General features: G+C 46.1%; 1 protein-coding gene across 5 annotated transcripts in view; it reads left to right on the forward strand.

Moving 5' to 3' along the window:
- The first annotated feature begins 265 nt into the window (after positions 1–265).
- The window catches only part of OTUD7A (OTU deubiquitinase 7A), a 397910-nt gene continuing 372006 nt past the window's right edge, over positions 266–26169 (forward strand). For 3 of the 5 annotated variants that reach the window (XM_055278535.2, XM_055278539.2, XM_063639043.1), the window contains exon 1: positions 266–389. The gene's annotated coding sequence lies outside the window, so the exon portion shown is untranslated. The remainder of the gene's footprint in view (positions 390–26169) is intronic. The other 2 variants (XM_063639042.1, XM_055278534.2) reach the window with 1 other exon arrangement.

The following is a 26169-nucleotide window of genomic DNA, read 5'->3' on the forward strand; positions in this document are numbered from 1 at the left end:
CGCGCTCTCCGTGCCCGGCCCCGGAGGTGCGGAGGCGGGGCACAGGGCGCGGCGCGCGCACGTTCGCGCGGGGCGGGGGCGGGGCGCGAACGCGACCGGTGACGCCAGAGAAGGGCGCGCGCCGGGAGGCAGCAGGCGGAGCCGGGAGGCGGGCGCTGCGCGCGGCCGCGGGCGGAGCAGAGGGGCGGGAGGGGCGGAGCGGAGCGCGGGAGGAGGCGGGGGAGGAGAGGCCACCGGGACCGCGAGCGGCAGCTGGGGAGGGGGCCGCGGAGCCCGAGCGGGAGCAAAACAGCTGATCTGGTTTTCCTTTAAAGCGAGAGAAAATGGAAGTCGGGTAGCGGCGACTGCGGCGCTGCGGGCTGGCGGAGCGGAGCGGCGCGGCGCGGCAGGTAAGACGGCGCTGGCCGCGGTGCTGCCGGCGGGCGGCGGGGCCGGGCCCGCGGACCAGGCAGGTGCGCTGTCGGGGCGCGGGGCCGGCACCGGCTCCTTCCCGAGCTCCGTGGCGAGGCAGGTGGGCGTTGAGGCCGGGCAAGCGCGGGGCCAGGGCGCGGGGACGCGGGGGGCGCGGACCCCGGCTGGGCTCGCCGGCGCGTCTGCATTGCGGGCTCCGCTCCGGACCCCGCGGGCTCGGGGGCCACCGGCTCCGGCCCGGCGTGGCGCGCCTCTCTCGGGCAGGGCGCGGCGCTCCCGCTGGGTCGGGGCTGCTGCCTCCGCTCAGCCCTTTGGCTGTCCGCACTGGAACGTGATGCCAGGCGTGGGGCTACCGGCCCCTCGGTCCGTGCGCGCGCGTCGGGGGTCCCGCGGCTCCGGCAGACGGCCGGGCAGGGCCCGGCGCCGAGCCGCGCGCGAGGCCGCTTGCCGGGCACCGGAGCTGTGGCTGCGTGGGTCTCCGCGGCCCCGCGCACCACCGTCCCGCTCGCTCTGCTGGGTCTCGCTGGACAGCAGGCAAACCATTAATGCAATTTGGCTGTGAACCCAGAGGCCTTCCCTAGTATCTCCTCACTGGAGGGGAAAAAATTGCATCTGCGGTGCTTTAAGTGCTCCTTTAAATTTGGGAGATGTCAGTGATGTCATCATTAACTAAAACTTTCCTTCATTGGACACAACCGCTCAAGTGTACCCTCCTCCCTCCCGGTGAAGCTATTGCAGCCCTTTGAGAATCTCTGTAATAAAATGGATTTGCCTCTGCTCTGTAAACTCAGCTACCTCACACAAGTGCAAATGACTTTTATTTCTGTCTATTGGCTTCAGAATGTATAGATTTAAGAGTAGCTGAAGGGAAACTTGTGAGACCCCGATCAGGGAAACGCTTCATCCACAGCACAAGGATCCAGGGGAAAGTCATGTATGACATGCACTTGGTTACCGCCGGGTGATAGCTTTGTAAATGGAAGTGGGCTGTAAGAGGAACAGTTTTTAAAAATATTATGGGGCAGATAATGTTTCCAGGAAAAGGTTGACAGCGGGGCCTAAATCTTTACAGGTTTTAATTGCTTCAGGAAAATCTGCAGGTGTCCTTCTTCACCATTCTCCTCCTCCAGGGTGTGCCCGGGAGAAGCCTGCCATGGGCGAAGGCGGGGAGGCAGGTTCACTAGGGTCCTCCCAGCAGCTGTGTGTCCCACCAGCTTCAAAGGCCTCTTCAAGACCCAAAGAGGGTTCAGGAGAACAGAGGTAGATCTGCACGGCACATTCAGTTCTGGGTAAACATTCCCCGCTAAATGGGATCAACACTCCATTATTTTATTGTGCGTGTGCCATTAGCACCAATTCTTATGGGAACAAAACTAAGCAAGTTCTCAAGACAATCTGAGTATCTACTTAAGCCTATCATATCGAAAGGATATCCAATAAGGGACAAAAGTATTGACATTTTTGTATTTAATAATTAATGACACCTCCTAATTGGTTAAAATAAGCATGACTTAAATTATTAGTGTATTGGGTCTGTAGGAATTTAATACCATATGCCACTGAAAAGTTGGAACCTGGTTAGGAACTTCAATCTTTTGAACCCTGTATTGGTGTGAAAAGAATGGGAAAACAGTGGTTACTTAGGCCTTTAGTGTTCAGGCTGATAATGGGTGGAAATCACCGCTTTACGAAGTATTGCCACGTGCGGGTCTCACCTGGGCCTGGATCATAGGTGGCAGGTTTTCCCTTAGAAAGTAACTCCTGAGGCCCCCAAGCTTGGTGGAGAAGGAGAGGGAACACCTTTCTCTGAGCAAGTGTGTGTAATTCTTGGCCTCTGACCTCCTGATGGTGCCGCATTTATTCCCAATGGTGTGCCTAAGTGAGATGAGAAACTGGCTCCAAATGAGCTGCTTTTGGATGACACTGCTCCCGCTGTGTGTAGTTGCTTTAGAACTCAACTCTTGAGTTGTGGCAGAGATTCTTCTTTACAACATGTCCTCAATAGTATAAAGATTGGTTTTTAAGGGTCTGGATTGCAAACTCTTTGAAAATGGAGTCTGTGAAATCAGTCTGGCCCCATATCCGTCTTTTTTTTCACCTGTAGACTCGTGAAAATATTCACCACGTTTATGGTTTAACTCACTGTAGTGCTTGTAAAACTTCAAATGCAAGTGTTTCCACTAAATCTTTAGGTATGGGTCACATTTCCCTAAAACATTTTAAAACAACCACTTTAAAGCCTCTTCATCCGCCTTGTATGTTTAGAGTGCTTAAATTTGGGAGTTGTCAGTGATCTCCCAAAACAGATCACTGTCACATTTTCCATTTCTAAGAAGTCAAAATTGCCCTGATTTTCTTTCTGTTCCCTCTGGGATCTTAAGGTCATTTATTCATGCCTTAGGCCCACAGAAGAAAGGTTGAATCAGCTCTTGTGGGCCAGCAGGGGGCGTGCTAAACGCGGCTTGGCGGGCCTGTGTCAGAGCCACCTTGGGAGTGGATCGCCAAGTTGAGGCGGGTTCATGTGTGTGCGCCGGTGTGCTCCGCCCCCGATTCCCCCCGCCCCTCCCCCTCCGCTCCCGCATGCCTGTCTTCCAAGAGATGGAAACTTAAGGAAGGGTTGGGGGCAATACTTGAATGACCAGAGGTTGTGGAGTCTGGAATGCAGGCCTCCCTAGCAGAGATTGCTTCAGTGGCTCCATGTCTTTAGAAGGTGGCTCTTAGCACACTTTGAGTCTCAGGATTGAGTGCCTTCTCAGACTGCGGAAGTGAGAGTGTTAGTTTGGAGAGGAGAAAGTTGACTTCAGTGAACTACAGGCCGGTGTCCTGGTCAGGGCGTGAATGTGCCCGCCGGGGCAACCCCGTGGAAATCCTCTCCTGCACATCCTTGATGTTTGCTCCTGGCTTTGACTCCCGATTGACTTAGGCCCTGGGACCCTGTGTGGTGGTACTTCCCAGAGGGGCCTATTTGACCCCTTGCACTGGATTACAGGTGGCAGGTGTCCACTTAGGAAGTAACTCCTGTGGCCCCCAAGCCTGGTGGAGGAGGGAAGGGGCACTTTGCTCTGAGCAAGCTGTGTGCAAGTCATGGCCTCTGACCTCCTGATGGTGCCACATTTATTTCCATGACGTGTCTAAAAGAGATGGGAAGGGCTCTTGGCCTCAAAATTTCTCTGATGAAAAACGTTTCATTACTGTGCTTTTATTTTTCCCTGGAAAATGAAAACAACAACAAAAAAGGCAACTGTGCTTTTTCACTTAAAATGTGCTTTATCTGATTTTAAGTGTGTGCCAGGTTATTCAACCACATGTTCCCTGGGAGGCTTTTCCTTGCAGGGACTGAGCTCAGAGAGGCCAGCTTGTGCTCCAGGGCCATCTTGGTGAGTTGGGATAGGTGTTTCCCATGCTTAGATGGTCATTGCAGCATCTGGGTGTGTTACTGAAGACCAAAAACTGCTCTCTCCTACTGAGGTTCCTCATGGAGGCCCTGTGCAAAAGGGAACATCACACTTTAAAAGGAAAGAAGTTTCACAGATGCCCTACTAGAGAACTAGCCCAGTACTATGACTGGGCATTTCTTTATGCTTCTCATTCCATTTAAATTGCGTGGAAAACTGAACTACTGATTTCAAGGGGGCAAATGGGAATAACATGTTTTTCAGGTTTAGTGAATCAGGCTCTTCACCTTGATTGAACACTGTAAATGGTTAAAGGGGAAGTGCCACTAGATGTAAAATACGTGATGCTAAATCCCTTTAGAAGCTGTTCATCCTTGAGGACAAAATGGGAATAAGATATGCTGGTTATTTTTTGTAACATATTTAATGTGAAAATATTTTACCCTTGAACCTTGGAAAAAGAATTTTATTTGCCCATTGGTAGACTGCCATGTCTCCCAAAAAGTTTGTGTGTGAGACCAAGAATAAGATGGCCTTAACACAGATGCCACAAGTGGGGAACCGCCTTCGTCACACTTTTGGAATGGCGTTCTTCATCATTCATAGTAACAGACGAGAAAAGTGGGTTAAAAATAAGTCTTTAAAAAGCTGAAATGGAGAGAAGGGCCGGACGCCGCCTTATTGCTTGCCTGTGTTGTGGAGGCGTGTTTAGCTGGCTGGTTTGCACACAGCATTTCTGGACCGGGAAGTGGGGGTGTATAGACTAGGATTGGGAGGGAGTGGGCCATGCAGCAGCTACAGCTGGCCAAGGCCTGGCCTGTCATGCTCTAGGTTCCTTGCGGCAAAGGGAAAGAGTTAGTCTCCCATGCATCTAAAGCCTTGTTCGGTAAAATTGCATGATTCCACAAAACCCCAGTCCTTGCTATTACCAATTTCTGCTCCACAGCATCTCACATTCTGAGAAGTCAAATACACATTAATGCTAATACAAGTTTTAAATACATCTCTCTTAGTTAAGTAGATAAGTCTAAAGTAAACTCATTTTGTAGGATTGAAGGATTTTGAGTTTCTCCTTCCAAGGAAATATTTTCTATTTGAGCATATTTTATTCTTAATCTCATTTTCCTTATAAATATAATGGAAATTTGATGTTTGAATGAACATACATGAGTAAGATGCAGTATTGACTTTTATGAAATATAAAATTAGACCTTTGAAATTCATTTCCTTGTCTGTTCAGCGTTTCATTTGTTTTATTAGATTACTGTTAAGTTTCACATGGTGCTGGGGATTGGTGTGAACAGACCATACACCCATCCCTCTGTGAGATTAGATTAAGTTTCTCAGTTACTGAGACAAAGGTTTAGGAGCTCACTCAAGAGGAGGTGGCTGCCTGGAGTGAGTGCAGACATCTGTCTGTGGTGCAGACAGGTTGAACCTTGCTACCTCTTAGAAGACCCCAGTTTTCATGCCCCCAGGGCTAACACACCCATCTTCAAGTAATTTACCCAAATAATTTCTGTGCCCACATTTTAGGAACTTTCTATGAATTAAGTTCTCCGAGTTTTTACAGTAAGCTCAGGGTTAGCATGTTAGCCTGTCATGTCTTCGTTGCAGAAGAGACCACACAATGCACAGTGTCCTGGGACTCAGCACGTCCTCCTCCCCCAGATCACCTTACATCATCCCTGAAGTCCATGCAATACCCTTTTATCTTGGGGGTCTAAAAACCATACCATGGTTGCAGCCCATTTCCTCACAATTCCTCTAATGATGATTTGAGGTTTCAAGACAACGTGTGTTATTGTAGTGTGGGCAACACATTTGCATGTATAATTTTTCATGCCTTTTACAAAAATTGTTTGACATCCAAGAGGTACATAGTTAACTTTTTCTTTGTAAAATGTATGAATTGGAGTATTTGTTTCGACTGTCTTTTAAAAAATATACCATCTCTTGAAAGAATCATCACTGAACAGTAAAAATAAATGATACATGCTTCCAGCTCACTTGGACTTGATGACCAGTTGTGTGACCTTGGGCACAGCCCCGGGGGGGCCGCAAGGGCAGAATATCTCTTGGGCCATCCTGTAGGCTTTAGGGTAGAGCAGATGAGTGAGTGTATGCCATGGGTTCTTAAGTTCTAGATTGATAAGTTGTTCAGTAAAAGAAACTGGAGACAGTATTTGTCTCACCATTAGCCCAGTTTCTATCCTTTGACAGTTGATGTAGTTATAGTTTGCACTTGTAACCAAGGCGTTGCTTAGATGAACTTGCTTTGATGTGTGTGTGTGTGTGTGTGTGTATGTGTGTGTAGGAAGAGGAGGTGTGGGTAAAAAGAATGGAGGGGCTTCTATGGCTTGGGGATTCTTGGAGTTAAAAGTCATTAGCCATGATATAGTTTGGCTGTATCCCCACCCAAATCTCAACTTGAATTGTATCTCCCAGAATTCCCATGTGTTGTGGGAGGGACCCAGAGGGAGGTAATTGAATCATGGGGCTGATCTTTCTCATGCTATTCTCATGATAGTGAATAAGTCTCACAAGATCTGATGCATTTATCAGGGGTTTCTGCTTTTGCTTCCTCTTCATTTTTCTCTTGCCGCCACCATGCAAGAAGTGCCTTTCACTCTCTGCCATAATTCTGGGGTCTCCTCAGCCGTGTGGAACTGTAAGTCCAATTAAACCTCTTTTCGTTCCCAGTTTTGGGTATGTCTTTATCAGCAGGGTGAAAACAAACTAATACAGTAAATTGGTACCAGTAGAGTGGGGCGTTGCTGAAAATGTGGAAGTGACTTTGGAACTGGGTTAACAGGCAGAGGTTGGAACGGTTTGGAGGGCTCAGAATAAGACAGGAAAATGTGGGAAAGTTTGGAATCTCCTAGAGACTTGTTGAATGGCTTTGACAAAAATGCTAACAGCAATATGGACAATAAGGTCCAGGCCAAGGTGGTCTCAGATGGAGATGAGGAACTTGTTGGGAATGGGAGCAAAGGTGACTCTTGTTATGTTTTAGCAAAGAGACTGGTGGCATTTTGCCTCTGCCCTAGAGATTTGTGGAACTTTGAACTTGAGAGAGATGATTTAGGGTATCTGGCAGAGGAAACGTCTAAGCAGCAAAACATTCAAAAGATGACTTAGGTGCTGTTAAAAGCATTCCATTTTAAAAGAGAAAGAGAGCATAAAAGTTCAGAAATTTGCAGCCTGACAATGCAGTAGAAAAGAAAACCCCATTTTTTGAGGAGAAATTCAAGCCAGCTTCAGAAATGTGCATAAGTAGCAAGGATCCTAACGTTAAACACCAAGACCATGGGGAAAATGTCTCCAGGCCACATCAGAGACCTTCATGGCAGCCCCTCTGGAGAACAGGTGTGGAGGCCCAGGAGGAAAAAGTGGTTTCATGGACTGGGCCCAGGGTCCCCGAGCTGTGTGCAGCCTAGAGACTTGGTGCCCTGTGTCCGAGCCACTCCACCCCTGGCCAACAGGGGCCTACGTAGAGCTCAGGCTGTGGCTTCAGAGGGTGGAAGCCTCAAACCTTAGCAGCTTCCAGGTGCTGTTGAGCCTGTGGGTACACAGAAGTCAAGAATTAAGGTTTGGGAACCTCCACCTAGATTTCAGAAGATGTATGGAAATACCTGGATGCCCAGGTGAAAGTTTGCTGCAAGGGCGGGGCCCTCATGGAGAACCTCTGTTATGGCAGTGCAGAAGGGAAATGTGGGATCAGAGCCCCCACACAGAGTCCCTACTGGGGCACTGCCTAGTGGAGCTATGAGAAGAGGGCCACCATCTTCCAGACCACAGAATGGAGATCCACCAACAGTTTGCACTGTGCACCTGGAAAAGCCATAGACACTCAATACCAGCCCCTGAAAGCAGCCAGGAGGGAGGTTGTACCCTGCAAAGCCACAGGGGTGGAGCTGCCCAAGACCATGGGCATCCATCTCTAGCATCAGCGTGACCTGGATGTGAGACATGGAGTCAAAGAAGATCATTTTGGAGCTTTAAGATTTGACTGCCCTGCTGGATTTTGGACTTGCCTGGGCCTTGTAACCCCTTTGTTTTGGCCAATTTCTCCCATTTGGAGTGGCTGTATTACCCAATACTTGTACCCCCATTGGGTCTAGAAAGTAAGTAGCTCACTTTTGATTTTACAGGCTCATAGGAAGAAGGGAATTGCCTTGTCTCAGATGAGACTTTGGACTGTGGACTTTTAAGTTAATTCTGAAATGAGTTAAGACTTTCAGGGACTGTTGGGAAGGCACAATTGGTTTTGAAATGTGAAGACATGAAATTTGGAGGGGCCAGGGGCGTAATGATATGGTTTGGCTGTGTCCTCACCCAAATCTCAACTTGAATTGTGTCTCCCAGAATTCCCACATGTTGTGGGAGGGACCCAGGGGGAGGTAATTGAATCATGGCGGCTGGTCTTTCTTGTGCTATTCTTGTGGTAATGAGTAAGTCTCATGAGATCTGATGGGTTTATCAGGGGTTTCCGCTTTTGCTTTTTCCTTATTTTTCTCTTGCCACCACCATGTAAGAAGTGCCTTTCACCTCCTGCCATGATTGTGAGGCCTCCCCAGCCATGTGGAACTGTAAGTCCAATTAAACCTCCTTTTGTTCCCAGTTTCGGGTATGTCTTTATCAGTGGTGTGAAAATGAACTAATACAAGCCAGCTCTGTTAAGCAATGCTAAGTGAAGTTCCTCTCACTCAGAGTAGATACTGAGCTCCTGGGAAGCCAGTTATGTCCCCTGTATCTCAGGTGCTGCTTTGCATGAGAATAACAGGCACACAAGGGCTCATTGGGCAGGATCATTACAGAACATACTTCCTTATCCTTGGGGATGATGAAAGATTAGTCCTTTACATGAAAAACTAGGGGGTGGGAGAGAAGAAAAGAATAGCATTCCAAAGGTAGAGTCCTGGGAGTAGACTTCAGGGAGGAGAGTGGGCAGTGACTGTGACCTGAGGTACTGCCAGAGAAGGTGGTCTTGGCATTTTCCCCTGGGGGAGGCATGATGCCAGGCTAGGGTCTGCACTGTCACCCCCACCCTAAGTATATTCCCTTGCAGAGCCTAGAGCTGCTCCCAGAGCATGTCCTTGGCTCTGAGACCACTGGCCATCTCTTGCCATTGGTGTTGACTGCCATGGTGAAGGACACGGGTGTCTGTGCCATCTGTGGGATGACATGGGCCCCCAAGGAAGGATGTGGGTCCTTTGCAAGTACAGCGTTAGATTATTAGATTGAGTGAAAACTCTCTGATTGTCTGTTTAACTTGGCATTGAGGGTCTGCAGCTATTGGGTAGGCACATTGAAAGGTTGTACTTAATCCCTTGGAAATATGTCCTAGAATTGCAAGGGTGGGTTGCAGTTCATCCCCAAATCTCTTGATTATTCTGTCTACCTTGTCGAGGTATTGAATGTGAACTCAGCTCTTGGGTCCACGTGGTTGTAAGTGCCCACTGACTCTGGGTTCTCAGACACAGCACATGTAGCCAGTTGGGACATCCCTCCAGGGTCCTCTGCCTGTTCTGGAAGAGGTAGACAAGGTTTCTTCTACCAAAGCTGACTTATCCCATTTACAATCTGGCAAGCAGTATGTTCAGAAATGCATCATCAGAAAAGGTGCTTCAGGGGCTCTAGAAGAGGAGAGGATACAGGTGAGCCAGCCCACTGCTTAGCATGTATGGTTTATTAGAAGATCGGTGTGTGGTTGCATTCACATTAGACTCTTTCCATGCCCGTTGACTAGTGACTAGAGAACCTGGTCCAGGCTGGGGAAAGAGAGTGCCCCCAGCCTAGAGGACGCCTCCTTCTGGCTTGGGTCCCCACTCTGGGGATATTCTCTAGGTCTTAACTGAACATGTGAAATGAAGAACCATAGCTGCCTACTCTGATACCCCTTTCAACTCCATGATTCTATGCAAAATTAATTCCCTAGTTCTCCCAAAGTGCTGACTGATCAAGGGGAAGGGAAGCCCTGCTCAATGCTGTGAGAGAACAGATAGGAAAAATTAGGTGTCTCTTAAAAATATTTATCTCTGGCCGGGTGCGGTGGCTCATGCCTGTAATCCCAGCAGTTTGGTGGGCTGAGGCAGGCAGATCACGAGGTCAGCAGATCGAGCCCATCCTGCCTAACACAGTGAAACCCCGTCTCTACTAAAAATACAAAAAAAAAAAAAAAATTCGCTGGGTGTGGTGGTGGGGGCCTGTAGTCCCAGCTACTTGGGAGGCTGAGGCAAGAGAATGGTGTGAACCCAGGAGGTGGAGCTTGCAATGAGCCGAGGTTGCACCACTGCACTTCAGCCTGGGTGACAGAGCGAGACTCTGTCCCCCTGCAAAAAAAAAAAAAAAAAAAAATATATATATATATATATATATATATATATATATATATATATATATATCTCCACTTCTGGGGTTGAGGAGAATACTGAGCATTTGAACAAGTATTTATAATTAGAAATGAGTTGTGTGGACATCGTTCCTCGCTTTGACTCTTAAGCCCTTGAGGAGAAGCTCGTGCATTATTTCTTATTACATCTCTGAGGCACCTTGTTCAGAACAGTCTCTCCATTCATGTTTGTTAAATGCATTTAATAGCCCTATGGGAATTAAAATTAGAAATTTAATTATTCTTTCTCGAATTACTTAGCTCCCATGAGTTCAGAAGCATTGCAGTTGAGAAAGTTGCTTATATAAAATTTGAAACATTTCATACTTAAGCTTGCAGTTCAGTGGCATGCAAAATTGTGTTTACTTGGGTTGCAGATAAACAAAAACCAGATAATTTACTGATTAGTTGTAATGGGACTTGCTTGTCATACAGCAGAGTGTGAGTTCAAAGAAGAATTATAGTTTCAGATTTTCCATTCCATAGATTTTTAAGAATGAAATAAATTAGTTGTACTACCTTGAAAATGTTAGTGATAGAAAAGAGAAAATGGAAGGTCACATGAATATGTCATATTTGAAACAATCTTTAAGGAAAAAAGAAAATTCATAATGGAAGAAAAGACATGTGATCGATTAAGGTGATTGATTACATTACCTTCCTGTATTAAAAAATGGTGGCAAATCCTAAACCTCAAAATCTCTTAATATCTCCCCAGAAAGGAAGATACCACTGCCAGGCCTGTGTCACTGCTGGGTACGTGCTCAGAGTTGCGGCTGTCCTGGCTCTCTGAAGGGCCCAGGCCAGAGGTCCTCCACTTCCTATTGAAATGATATGGGTACTTTAAAAATCTTAATGTCTGGGCGCTTCCTCTAGAGGTTCTGATATCAGCAACCAAGCCACAGCCTTGGAACCCATTGGGACTTTTATAAAAGCCCCTATTGAATCTGGGTTTGAGAACCACTAGCTTCAAGGAAGTTCTTGTAACTTTAGAAATGCAGGGAGACAGTTCCAGGAGAAACAGGGAGGACCATGAGTTCCTCTTCTCTTCTTATATATTATCCCACAAGGAGCAAAGAAAGTCGGTCTCCTTAAAGCAGAAAATTGAAAGACATCTGTACAATGAACTGGTAGAACGTTTACTATTTGATGAAATGATAATTTTATATCACTTAACTGAATATATAGCTGGCTTACAAATGTTTATGTTCACGAGATCTGTTGTATAATGTGGTGGCTACATTAATAACAATGTATTATAGACTTGACATTTGCTAAGAGTAGAGTTGAAGTGTTTTTACCATAAAAAGTAATAAGCATGTGAGGTAATGCATACATTAATTAGCTCTATTTAGCCCTTCCATGTACAACATGATGTGTTGTACACCAAAATATAAACAACAAAAACATAGTTTTGTCAAGTTGAAAAATAAAATAACAACAAAAAAATACAGTTTTGTTATTAAAACAAACAATAGTAAGATGTACAGCCATGCAGAAGGAAATCAAACTGTTCGCCAGGTTTGTTAACTTGCATACAGCATATCATCATGTCTTTGCAGTTTTATAGTGCTTTGCAGTTTGCAAAATACTTTTGTGTAGATTATCTAATTTGATCTTCCCAATAACTCTGTTGTCAGGAGGGAAGTTGTTCCCATTCTACAGATGAGGAGACTGAGGATGGCAGTCTGTGGTTTTCCGCAGTGGTGAGAGTGACCGGCACACTTGGGTTGCCCTGTCTTCAGGCCCCATGTGACTGCCCCTCACCTGGTGATAGTTGGCCTGGTGGACTCCACCACTGCCTCCCTGACATTTTAGTGACGTCTGTGGGAGGCTAAAACGAAGACTGTGAGGCTGACTCTGCCTGAGGCTAACTCAGCGGCTAGCCCAGTGAATGGTGGGGCTGGCCGGGTTGGTGGTGTGCAGTGGGATGGGGATGTGAGCCAAGACGGGGAACCTGGCTGTTGTTCTTGTTATGTTTGCCACATTCTCCTGCGTCTCTAGGCTTGCTGTCTTCTGTGGCAGCAGCATCTGTATAGCATTGTACATCCATGAAAGCAAATACCTGCTTTCCCTCCTTAATAGTGTTTTCCTTGGACAAGTCTTTGTGCCCTTAACTATTCCTGCTGCCCTGTCCCGCAAGGTTGGGGTCCCATCCCTCTGCACTTGGGCATTTGGCAGATGCACATGGCTGAGCTGCTGCCTCTTCCTCTGGTCCCAATTTTCTGTCTGAGATTTCCCCTTTGTAGAGGGGTCTTTGAACGAAGCCTTCCATGCTAGCCACGCTGCCCAGCAAGAGGCATTGGACCTCGGGGCTAAGGCATTCAGGCCTCCCTGAACATCTTGACTATGACTACTCTGGTCAGTGGCTATGGTCCACCTCAGTCTCCTTGCCACCCTTGCCCTCTGGCTACCTGCCACACCTGTCTTATGGGCTCTCTCCCTGCTCCAAGAGGTCCTCAGCGGGCTGCTGGGGCCTTTTGACCTCACCTTTCTGCCCCTGAACAATACTCCTTATCACCTGCCCCCTTGTTATTTTATCTTGGCAGGAGAATAAGTTCTGCCCTTTCTGGGAAGACAACAGTGCCACGACACAGTGATATACATGCATTTGTCCCCAAGGTGTTGAGTGGGAAACCATGCTTTCTGCATAAAGTACTACTGGGAATTTTTTATTTTAAGTAATTAACCTTCCCTTGCTGATTTTCTTTTTCCCTTTCAATGTTCTTTCTGTTGCAAAAGTTGCCCAAGAAGGAACTGAACTACTGCACACATTATAATAGAGAGGGCTTGTGGTTCAGTGCTGCAGTCTCAGCAGAAAAGCCCTTTTTCAGAATTGAAAGTCCAAAGTAGACATTGCTAAGAAAAAGTGAGCAATCAAGTGGTAATACCCTTCATGGTCCAGGAGATGCCCAGGACAGCAGAGCAAGGGAAAGCTGAGTGTTAAAGGACGTTGGGGGCAGTCTGGAGTCACACGTCGTCCGCCCCGGAGCATGTGCTGTTGATGTCACAATTTTCCTAACACCGAGGGGCCCGGCTCAGGCCATGCTGACTGCCCTGTGGCTTGCATTTACTCTATCTGTACACTCCCCCTGGGTCCCAGGCTTCTCCCAGGACAGCTTGCCATCCCTATGTGATTTCCTTTCCCGAGTGTGTAAGGGGGAGGGCGTGGGAACCCAAGTGCCAGCAGAGGGGACTGCGAGTGCCCAGGCCAGGCCTGGGTGAGAGTGAGACACTCTCAGCCCCGGCCCCCACACTGGGTTTGCTTTCCATTTGTGCTGCCTCCTGCTGGGAGGCCCGGCTCCTGGCTAAGGCAGTTCAGCTACCAGCTCCAGTGTCTCTGTATGTGACATCTGCCTTACAGGTGACAGCAGGCCCTAGGTGCTACCGTGGGCTCTGGTTGGCTATTTTCCTAGCCCCTCTTCCTACAGGACAGAGCACAAACTGTCCACGTGCATTTATTTTTTCTTCAGGGCTGGGGCAAGTTTGGGCCAGGAGCTGGGTCTAAAATCTGTTCTATCCATTGCCTGGGAGCTGAGGGGTCTCAAGGAAGCGTCTCACTTCTTTGAGCCTCTATTAACATGTTGTGGAATGAGGGTAAGACTAGGTACCTTTCAGGATTGTTCTTATAGGATTATTGTTGTCAGGACAACAGAGGGATGGTTGGCGTTTTCCGGCCGCCAACTATTAGAGAAAGGTCACCTGGAAAAAGAGAGGGGCTCAGTGGTCAGGGGCTGTACCAGTGACAGCGCTCTGTCCAGCAAGCCCCTTCTCCACCGACTTCTGTGATGCTCCTGGCTGCGAAAGAGCTCAGAGCCAGAAATGACAATCTGGACCCGTTGGGCAAATGTCAGAATTTCCTTGTGTTCTTTCCTTTTTAGGGAGCATACCAAAGGATTGTTGAAACCTTTGTCCGCTGTGCATCATCGCTTTAATTTTTACATAGATTGTAGACGAGTTTAATTAACATGTGTGGCAAGGAAGGCTTGAGAAGAAGCTGGTCCTGAGTGAGCTCCATTTTGCTCGTGGCGTTTTGAGTGTAACCATCTATTTGGGGGAAACTTTGTGAAACATGTTCCATAAAAAATAGTGACATCTACAAAGATAAAACTAATACAGAGCTTTTCAAACCCCACACTCTCAGCATTTTGCTCCTCTCTGTGCATACAGCAAGGCAGTGGGTATACATTGTTCTGTAAAAATCAAGTCATACTAGTTTTTACTCTTTCCTTTGCTTAGTTATTTATTTTTCATGAAAAAAATCTAATATTTGCACAGGTTAAAAGAATAAGTTCAGCAAAACAAAACAAGAGCATATGGTAAAATGGGAGTCATTTTCTTCCCTCAATCCCCATACCTTTCCCAAGAGGCATTACTACTAATTGCTCCTTGTGCATCTTTCTAGAAATGGTCTGTGGATATCTAAGACTATTAAACACATAGGAACATACATAGAATACTTATTGGAGATCATTACATTTTTAGTCTACAATACATGCTATTTTAACTAAAAAAGTACTCAGTTAAATTATATTTTTATTTAGTGGTTAAAGACTTGCTGAATTTAAGTTACATGTCTTATTTCTTACAGCATAAAAGTTTCTAAAAGTTCCCTTTCTTGGTTTGGGTAGACCAGCCTGGAGTTACCATTGACGTAGCAGCCCCTCCCAGGCATGGCTCCTATAGCAGAGCTGACTGATGTGCAGGAAGTAATGTCCCCCGGCCACTCAACTTATAGTCCTGTGGGTTAGCTGAGTGCCCAGGAACAAGAGACGGATTTGGGGAGCAGGTATAGCCTCCATTCAATCCCTGTAAAATTAGGGGAAAACTATGAAATACCTGTTTGCTTGTTGTTGCTGTTTATTAACGTTGCATTTGCTATTTGCGAACTACTGTGTGTTTAGGGTTGGCATCCGCTCACTCGGGTTGAAAGGTTACTAAATTTGCATATCAGTGCTTCCTTTTCCTCCCACCCATTTCCCTATTTTGTTACCCACCCTATAACTTTTTACATTGTCAAGGCACATAACATTGGTCATCTCTTAGGTAATTTGTTTTCACAGTTACTTATTCTTAGTGCTCTGTTTAAATAGATTCCAGGATCACACAGTATCAGTCTTTTTATCAGTAGTTCCAATGGATACATTCTTGAGGATTTTTTTTTTTTTATTGATTTGTTTTTTAGTTGTCTGGAGTTCATTGTATAGTTTGTTTAATCCCTGGCTCTGTTTTCCTCGTTTCTTGTTCTCTTCTCACATGGCTCATGGCACACTCACACTTGAAGAATTCTTGCAAGCTTGAAAATAACTCTTGCCTGATTATAAAGGTCTTGAGTTGCATAATTTCCTTAAAACTATATAGAGATATTTCTCCTGTCTTTTAGCATAGAGTTATTATGGAGAAATTTGAAGTCAGCCTGTTTTTGCCTAGATGTTCACGTGATTCTTTTAATTCAGTTAATTTACTTGAATGTTTCTGGATGCTGGTATTGCTGTATCACTTTCTTTTAAACTAAGCACAGTAAAACCCTTGTAATTGACAGAGATAAGTCAGTTTATTTCAGAAGTTTTCTTGTATTATATCTATGACCTTTTTTCTGTTAACAATTCAAGAATGTTAATTATATGCGCATTGTTTCTTTTGAATTACATTTGTCATCTCTTTGATAAAGTTGATATTTCATATTATTCTCCATTTCATTTGCTTATCTCTTGGGTTGATTGCCTTTATTCTATTATTTAGTTGCATCTAATGTGGTTTTCATCCCTATTCCATTTATTTTAATTTTTATTTCTTCATTTCTTTTCCATGCTCTGATTCTCTTTCTGTTGGTTTATGATCTCTTCTTTGTTGTTGTTGTTGTTGTTTTTTCCTTTTTAGGAGAGTGTGGTAGGCAAGAAGACAACCCCTCAAAGATGTCAGTATCCTAATCCCCAAAACCTGTGAATATGTTACCATGCATGGCAGGAAATTAGAACTGAAAAATGAAATAAAGTTGAGCATGGAATTAAGGTTGCTAGTCAGCTGACTTTAAAATAGGGAGACAATTCCTGGATTGTCTGCATAGGCATGATATAATCAGTAGGGTCTTTCTTAAAAATGGAAGGAGGGAGGCAGAAAGATGAGAACCAGAGTGATGGCAGCTTCAGGACTTTGCCTGACATCATTTGAGGTGGGGGACCAAGAGCTGAAGCATATGGGAGTCTTCAGAAGCTGGAAAAGAAGAGTGAAACGTTTCTGTTTATGGTGGGCAGAATAATGACCCCCAGAGGTGTTACTGTCCTAATTCTCAGAACCTCTGCATATGTCACCTTATGTGGCAAGAGGGAGTTTTCAGGTGTGATTAAGTGAAGGTCTTTGAGACACGGAGATGATCCTGGACAACCCAGGTGGGCCCCAGGTCGGCCCCAGGTCATCACAGGGAGGCATAGGGTTGTGGCAGTGAGAGCAGAGGTCAGAGTGATGTGTTTCCTGGAAGGGGTCCACAAGCCAAAGAATGAGGGCAGCCTCTAAAAAGCATAAAAGACAAGGAGCAGATCCTCCCTGGAGCATCCAGAAGGAACGCAGCCCTGCCAACACCTAGATTTTAACCCAATTTTAGATTTCTGACTTTCAAAACTATAAGAAAATAAATTTATATTGCTTGAAGCAACTCAGTTTGTGGTAATTTGTTACAGTAGTAATAAAAAACTAATAGAAAAAATGGAAAATATTTTTATAAAGTCACTTTATCTGTGTCTTTATGGGTATTTTCTCAGGCATCTGCATTTGCTCTTCTTCTTCCCTACCCTGTCTTCTGTGCCTGATTCCCATGCTGGTTGCTTTGTGATTTTAGTCACTTTTGAATGGGGTCAGGTCTTTGTTGAAGAATGAGGATGAGGGTGAAGCTAGGGCGGGGTGCACACTGGATTCAAGTTTGTGGTCTGAAATACATTTACTCCACATGAATTCCCTTTGTCTAAAGCAGGCTATGTTCCCTAGATTTCAGGGTTTAAGTTGGGTGTTGTTCATAGCAGACCTCTCGTGTTTCTGTCCTACATTTGCTGCCTTTCTCTCTGTACAAGGCTGAGTCCACAAGCTGAGGCCCGCTCAGCGGCCATGCTTCTGTATCCACACAGCCCTTTCATGACCAACCACATCAGGGCTAGGCCATTTCTCCTGGCGGCGCCCATGTGCCTTCCCAGGTTCAGGAGGTGGGTGCTGGCTCTCTGTGTCCGTTCCTGATTGCATTGATTCTGGTACACTCAGTGGTTTGTGGTTTGTGGTTGTGTCTGTCTCCTTGATTTGTTGGGAGTGGAATATATTTCTCTTTCTAGTTTTCTCTCTCCCTTTCCTTTTTCATTGTTTCTGGGGCTTTCAAAGAAAGTGTGGAGGAGTAGATTGTTTGCTGGAAGCCGAGAAGCTGCTGTCTGCCGAATGATTGTGTGGATGCTGAGGGGTTTTGCTTGTAATCTTTGGGGACTTCTTGTGCTTTGAGAAATAGGTCACTGTTTTGCACGGATGCTGGGCATTGTGTAGTAACTTTAGGGCTCCTTTTCCAAGAAGAGTTTTTGTTTGACTCCGGAACAATTCTTCACAAAGGCTCTTTTGTTAGATTAGACAAGCTATTGTATTAGAGATTTGGCATCCCAGCGAGGGCCACCCAGGCCCTTCCTTGCAGAGCAGCCTAGGGGGAAGGGAGGTGGCAGGTACCACCCTGGACGTCTGTCCCCACTCTTCCCCACCTCTTCAGCCTGTCCCTGTATACTGCCTGGTCCTGGTGGCCTTGGAGTGACCACCTGTCTCTTGGAAGTCTGTGACCTTTTGGGTATTCATTAGTATAACCTTGAATGAATTCTTACTGCTTTAGTAATTTAAATCATTGATGTAATGAATATTAAATTAGCGCTGTAATTTCTAAGTGATAAGAGTAGCAATCATTGATTGCCAAGTGCTTTGCCTATATTATCTGGTTTAGATTTCACAGCTGCCCTGCCAGGCAGGTATCAGTGTTCAAGCCCACCTCACAGATGAGCCCATTGAGGAGCACAGAATTGGCCAGTTGGCCACTCACATGGCACAAGCTGTCTTTGTAAACATCTGACTTGGTCCTTTGTATGGAGGAGGCATGTAGGTACTTTATCAGATCGAGTTGAAGGTTATGAACTTTGTGTATTCTCTTATAAGCTATTTGTAGCTACAAATCTGTGGACCCAAACTGTATTTTGGAATAGTTTATTGCAATAATTTGAGATTTGTTTGTTTTAAATTCTCAGTTTGAAATAGTTATATGTTAACAACTCTTATTTTTTTAGAGTTTCTCCATCTGCAAAACTTAGTTTCAAAGGCCATGGTGACTTAAAAGTGAGAAATCCTAAATTCCAAGGAACAAGAGTTGATGATTTCCCCTCAGCCTGGCCTACTGTAGAATGTCCTGTGGGCACCTCCTTCAGTCTGTTGCCCCTGGGGCTCCTGCCAGCAAGTGGTGTGAAAGGGAGAGGGCACCTACACTTACTGTCTCCAATTGCTGGCAAAAAGTCTACCTTGCGTTAAAAGGCAATCAGGGCTGGGCGCAGTGGCTCATGCCTGTAATCCCAGCACTTTGGGAGGCCAAGGAGGGCGGATCAAGAGGTCAGGAGTTCAAGACCAGCCTGACCAACATGGTGAAACCCCGTCTCTACTAAAAATACAAAAATTAGCTGGGCATGGTGGCACGCGCCTGTAATCTCAGCTACTAGGGAGGCTGAGGCAGGAGAATCACTTGAACCCAGGAGGCAGAGGTTGCAATGAGCTGAGATTGTGCCACTGCATTCCAGTCTGGGCGACAGAGCGACACCCTGTCTCAAAACAAAACAAAACAAAACAAAACAAAACAAAACAAAACAGCAATCAGCTGAAGTATCTAAATGCTTTTCTTTCTCTGCCTGCCTCCAAGTTTGTAGAGTTCACATGGGATTGTCAATAATGGGGTTGTGTAACTGGTGAACTGTGGCTTTAGAGAAGCCAGAAGGGCCAAGCCCTAGCATCCCTGTAAACAGGAGGTCAGCAGGACCCAAAGGATTAGTTCAAATGATCAACGCCATCCAGTTCCATCATGGTACTATTGCAAATGTGGAGAAAAGACAAAATAAACCTGGTGTTTGGAAAACACTACATCCTGGGGTCACCTGTACAACCAGAATGTGTGATATCTTGGAAAATTAGCCGTCTTGATCTTTTTGGGTTACTTGAGAAGATTAGAGAATGAACCATCAGCTTCTCTGGCCTTTCCTAAGTAGAGAATCCATGTATGACATTGATTCTATGACATTACTAGCCACTAACTCTTCATAGGTTGCCTGCCACCTTTTCTCTCTTTTCTTTCCATCTCCAATTAGTCATTTGTTGATCCTTTTCATTACATCTTCTAATATCTTAGCCATTCTCTCACATTATGCATTCTTCCAGCTCTCTATGGTACATTCTGGATAATTCCCTCAATGCATCCTTCCACTTCATGAATCTACCTTCTACCTAATCCATGTCAAATCCACTTTAAAAACCAGCCTCTTGGTCTTTGATTTTGTGATTATAGTACTCATTTACACAAATTCTCTTCATTTCTCACCACCCTGGTCTTTTTAATATTGCCATACTGTTTACTTAGTGTTTTAATCATGTTTAAAAATGCTTGAATCAACCTTTAAAGCATTATTTTGGTCTCCAAGTAATCATTTATTACCTGAGCTTGGTGGTGGTGGTGATGGTGGGTGGGAGCTGTTGTCTGGTTCTGCTGTTTCTGTGTCTGTTGGCTCTTATTCTTGGGGAATTACTGCTGCTTTTGTTTTGTCACTGGATTGCAGCCTCATTTTTGGCTTGGCTTCAGGATTTGCCTGGCCAATGAGGTTATATTTGCTTCTGTCAGGCCTCCAAGGGTACCATGGGCCTCTTTGCATGTTAACTCCTTGGGTTGTTGGTTTTGGGCCCTTAAGTGGCTCTCTGAGGTGAGAACCTTCTGAAGCTGTGCCCTTTATTGGTGCATTGTCCTGCCTGCAGCAAGGTTGTAAAAGTGCTTTGTATGTGTCAAGGATGTGGTGGGTGTGAGCAGAAGGATGGGGCCAGCCACAAACCAGAGAGCCTGCAGGCCTATTTCTTTTTCTTTCTTTTTTTTTTATTATTATTATACTTTAAGTTCGAGGGTACATGTGCACAACGTGCAGGTTTGTTACATATATATATGTGTGCCATGTTGGTGTGCTGCACCCATTAACTCATCGTTTACATTAGATATTTCTCCTAATGCTATTCCTCCCCACTCCCCCCACCCCACTGCAGGCCCCAGTGTGTGAAGTTCCCCACCCTGTGTCCAAGTGTTCTCATTGTTTGGTTCCCACCTATGAGTGAGAATGTGCAGTGTTTGGTTTTCTGTCCTTGCAATAGTTTGCTCAGAATGATGGTTTCCAGCTTCATCTCTGTCCCTACAAAGGACAAGAACTCATCCTTTTTTATGGCTGCATAGTATTCCATGATGTATATGTGCCACATTTTCTTAATCCAATCTATCATTGATGGACATTTGGGTTAGTTCCAAGTCTTTGCTATTGTGATTAGTGCTGCAATAAACATACGTGTGCATGTGTCTTTATAGTAGCATGATTTATAATCCTTTGGGTTTATATGCAGTAATGGGATCTCTGGGTTGAATGGTATTTCTAGTTCTAGGTCCTTGAGGAATCACCACACTGTCTTCCACAATGGTTGAACTAGTTTACACTCCCACCAACAGTGTAAAAGTGTTTAAAAGTGTTCGTATTTCTCCACATCTTCTCCAGGACCTGTTGTTTCCTGACTTTAATGATCACCATTCTAACTGGTGTGGTTTTGATTTGCATTTCTCTGATGGCCAATGATGATGAGCATTTTTTCACATGTCTGTTGGCTGCATAAATGTCTTCTTTTGACAAGTGTCTGTTAATATCCTTTGCCCACTTTTTGATGGGGTCGATTGTTTTCTTGTAAATTTGTTTAAGTTCTTTGTAGCTTCTGAATATTAGCCCTTTGTCAGATGGGTAGATTGCAAACATTTTCTTCCACTCTGTAGGTTGCCTGTTCACTCTGATGGTAGTTTCTTCTGCTGTGCAGAAGCTCATTAGTTTAATTAGATCCCATTTGTCTATTTTGGCTTTTGTTGCCATTGCTTTTGGTGTTTTAGTCATGAAGTCCTTGCCAGTTGCCTATGTCCTGAATGGTATTGCCTAGGTTTTCTTCTAGGGTTTTTATGGTTTTAGGTCTAACATGTAAGTCTTTAATCCATCTTGAATTAATTCTTGTACAAAGTGTAAGGAAGGTGTCCAGTTTCAGCTTTCTACATGTGGCTAGCCAGTTTTCCCAGCACCATTTATTAAATAGAGAATCCTTTCCCTATTTCTTGTTTTTGTCAGGTTTGTCAAAGAGCAGATGGTTGTAGATGTGTGGTATTATTTCTGAGGGCTCTGTTCTGTTCATTGGTCTATATCTCTGTTTTGGTACCAGTACCATGCTGTTTTGGTTACTGTAGCCTTGTAGTATAGTTCAAAGTCAGGTAGCAGCCAGAGAGAAAGGTCGGATTACCCACAAAGGAAAGCCCATCAGACTAATAGTGGATCTCTCAACAGAAGCTCTACAAGCCAGAAGAGAGTGGGGGCCAATATTCAGCATTCTTAAAATAATTTTCAACCCAGAATTTCATATCCAGCCAAACTAAGCTTCATAAGTGAAGGAGAAATAAAATCCTTTACAGACAACCAACTGCAGGCCTGTTTCCAACTCTGAAGTTGGAAATAGCTTGGGAGTGGATCCATAAAAGGACAGGGCAGCAACTGGTACATTTGTATGCCAAGGCCTGAGAGTGCCCAGTGCGTGCTCTCTGACTTTGAGTGCTCAGCTACTGTTGGAGCAGTGTGGGCCCCTCCAGGAACTCTCAGCTGGGCAGAGGCAAAGAACTTACCAGCCTTTCACAACTGAGCATACCATATTTTTCAGAAGTCTATTTGTTTGCTATCAACGAGATTAAAAAATACAAAGCATTGGATATGGAAGAGCACATGATCTCAAGAGATGACTGCTAAGTCAGACGAGGGGAAGGCAGGGAAAGGCTTTGGGAAGGCTGGAGGGCAGAGAAAGGAGAGAGTCCACTTAGAGGTTGATGGCCAGGATGTTCTGGAGCCTATTTGTGGACTTCTGACTGAAATTTCTTAAATTCTGCAAGCTCAAAGAGAGAAAACTGTTTTTTTTAAAAATAAAAAGCACAATTTTTTAGAGTATTACCTAAAATTGGGGAACCATTACTTAAAGTTCAGGATTTGATGCTTCCCCAGGCAGACTGGTCTGCACATGCCCCTCATCTCAATCCCACAGCAGTTATGGCTGCCTTACCCCCATTTTTGCTATTGCCCCTCCCTGCGTGCCCAGCAGGGCCTTCTTTTCAAGACCCTAGCCCCTGCCTCTGGTGTGACACCTTTGGTTTCCCTTCCCAAAGCCTTTCCCTGCCTTCCCTTGCTCAGCACCTGCAGGCAGTGAGGCCGCTCCTGTAAGCCATGACCCTGCCTCACTGAATGTGTGTTCTTCAACGGACTCTGCAGTTAGGGGCCTCACTCCTGAAGGGCAAGTTGCAGGTTGATATGGTTTGGCTCTGTGTCCCCTCCCAAATCTCATGTGGGAACTGTAATCCGCACATGTTGAAGGTATGGGCTGCTGGGAGGTGATTGGATCATGAGGGCAGACTTCTCTCTTGCTGTTCTCATGTTAGTGAGTGGGTTCTCACAAGATCTGATCATTTAAAAATGTGTGGCACTTCCTTCCCCCTTCGCTTTCTCTCCTGCTTCAATGTGGTAAGACGTGCTTGCTTATCCTTGGGCTTTCGGCATGATTGTAAATTTCCTGAGTCCTCTCAGCCATGCTTCCTGTTAAGCCTGTGGAACTGTGAGTCAATTAAACCTCTTTTCTTCATAAGTTACCCAGTCTCAGGTATTTCTTTATACCAGTGCGAGAATGGACTCAGACACAGGTCCGCATGGCTTTGTGAATCTTACCCGTGGTAATAGTGATTTTCATGGTCACAACATTATCAGAGCTCTTCAGATCTCCAAAGCAAGGTCTTCCCTGTGTTGCAAACCCTTATGCCTTCAGTGCCCCCACAGAGCCCTGCAGTAACCAACCCCAGTAGATGTGGGAGTCAGAGTTCATTTTACTGCTTCCCTGGAGTAAGGTATGTATTACCAAGTCCCTGTGACCTGGGATCTTTACAAATAGCCTCCTTCTCATAGTAGTAAAGGGAAGGAACATCACTAGTCCTTAGTGGAGGAGAGCGCCTGTCTTGCTCTTTGACCATGATCACACCCTTTTTTCATTTCTATCGTGTACTTGGCACCAACTCAGCATCAGGCATGTGTGCACAATGGCCTGGCCCTAGGCACTGCTCTCCTGCATGTTGGGAATGGGTGGAATTGTTTCAGGAGCGTGCAGCATGTGTGAACTGTATTTACACCTGGGACACATGTTTATGTAAAGGGTCCTCTGCAGCCCCATCACACCCTCTGTGTGCCCTGACATACTGTGCTAACCCCTTGCAGGCCCATTCACTCACAAGGATGCCCAGGCTACACCAGGCCTGCAGGGTGCCCTGCCCTCTTGGCATAGCCTAGGAGAGGAGGAGGACAGTCCTTCCCTGCCCTGCCCAGTAGGGAACAACAAGGCGACCCTTGGCTTTTCATTGTCTCTATCTCTAAATTTAGTCTATCCTAAATCTTGCTGCCCTTGGCATTGTGTCATCTGCTCATTCTTTCAACAGACTTTTTGTCTAAACTCGTGAAAGTAGCAAGTACTCTTTAGAAAAATACCTACTCGTTGGAGAAGACATAAATAATCATATATGCAAAAAAGTAAAAAATCATATATGCAAAAAAATGTTTTATCTAGTTTGGTTTTTCTTGTCACGGACATCATTTCTTGAGCCTTTTCCGTGTTATAAATATTCTTCTTAAACCGAGGTTTCAGTGGCCACGTGACACTGTGTTGAGTGTGCGGTGGTTGTTGAACTGGATATTGATGGGGGCTCACCAGGGGCTGGGCGCCATGGCTTTGCTGCGGAGGTGCTCCAGATTGAGTAGATGAATCTTGCCAGTGCAGCCTGGCAGGTCATTGGAGACAAGTGAGCCATACCAGTTCCTACCCACTCTTACTCCATTGTCAGAGTTCTCCCCTTTTTCCTGTTCTTTAGGGTTCTCAGTGGGCTCCCTTCACAATTTTACTCTGATCTTTGCAATATGTGCTCCTTCCAGCTTTCTTAACTCAGTCCTTGGCAACATACCCAAAGAGTTTATATGTAATCCCATACCCTTCCTCCACAAACCTCTACCCAAAAAAGAAAAAGACAGTTTGGGCCACAGGCTCTAGACTGGCCAGTGGGCCAACTTACCCATCTGGTGGAAAGCGCTCAGCCCACCAGGAAAGAGTCATGTTGATCATATCTGAAAGTGGGATTCCTTGGGGATCTGAATTGGGAAATATGGGAGAAATCAGATAGCTGGAAATAAGAGCAGAGTCTCAGAAGACAGGAGGTAGAGAGAGTCTGAAGGACAAAGGTGAGCAGAGCAGGGCTGTGGAGTTGCAGGGGCTTGAGGCCCGAGAGCCTGTCCAGCAGAGGGGCAGAGCCAGCCAAGGGCGGGCGAGGAGTAGGTGGAAGCAGCCCCTGGAACAGCTGAGTCCCTGGCATCCCACACTCTAAGGCCGCCATCCTTAGAGCTGCCTCCTATCAGACCCCAGGCCTGTGGGCTCTCTTGTGCATGGCATCCCGTAGAGTCCCCAGACCTCCTCCTGCATGGGGGAGCCACCAACCCCCAATGGGTCTGTGGATTATCTGTGGTTGCACTCCAAGCGCTTTGTGCTCCATGCTTACTCAGGCCCTCCCTGGCAGGTGCTTAGGCCAGGTTAGAATACCACTGGGTCCTGGCACGTCTGCCAGAGTGGGTAGAGGGTGTAGGGCGGAAGGTGGCATTGCAGAGGTACTAGGAGGGGCCTAGTACGAAGAGCACTGGGAGGTCGCAGAGTCCCCAGGCCAGCCCTTCCTGAGGGGGCCTCAACATGCTGGTTGGGGGCTGGAGATCTGTAAAACATGGCCAAGTGCTGAGCATGATTCCCCTGCCCAGAGCCAGATCCTCTGTGGCCCTGGGTGCATCGTGTGGTTGGAGCCGGCATGAGGCCAGCTTCACAGAGGATGAGAGAGATGGTGGGTACATGTAAATATTGGCTACTCCTGTGGCTTACCCGCGTGGTTTCTGATGTGCATGAGTGTGCGCCCCATCTACCTGAAACGTGGGGCAGAATCAGGACAGAAGTAGGGGCCAGAATCTGCACTGAGTGTGGCTCCGCAGCCTTTTCAGTTCTCCTCCCCTTGAGATGGAGAGGTACAGGACATGGAACAAGGTGTGTTCAGAGCCATCAGGGAAACAGGTTTATGTCGCCTAGTGCAGGTGAGAGGATGCCCAGTGCCTGGGGAGGAGGGATGGCTGGCGTGCTGAAGAATCCTGCTTTTTAATTATTATTTTAAACCAGCTGTAACATGGGAACCAGAAGGGGTTTGAATGGCAAGAAGGCAGCCTATCTGGGGGCTCTCTCAGGAGCCCACCATGGAGGGTGCCTCCCATAGGACTGTGAAGGAGAGAAGAGCTCATACAGGAGGCTTTCTGTTTGCTGGGGGTAGCAGGATCTTCCTTGTGTCCCACATGAATTCTTATGGGAGCTCTGCCAGTGGTAGCCATGTCTCCAGATCACAGATGGGGACACCAAGTCCTCGGAATGGTCCCCGAGTCAGTAAGCAGGGCCCTGAGTGACAGGAAGAAAGGATTTGCACTGGTTCCTGGCAGGGCATTGCCTCTCCTGGCCTCCTGTGGGACCCATCCACCTGTGTGGCATCAGGTCTTTTCCTTTATGGAAGGTTGGGACTGTTGGCTTTGCTTTTGTGGTTGATGTTTT

Source organism: Symphalangus syndactylus, chromosome 5 (assembly GCF_028878055.3).
Source record: "Symphalangus syndactylus isolate Jambi chromosome 5, NHGRI_mSymSyn1-v2.1_pri, whole genome shotgun sequence".
Taxonomy (NCBI): Eukaryota; Metazoa; Chordata; class Mammalia; order Primates; family Hylobatidae; genus Symphalangus; species Symphalangus syndactylus.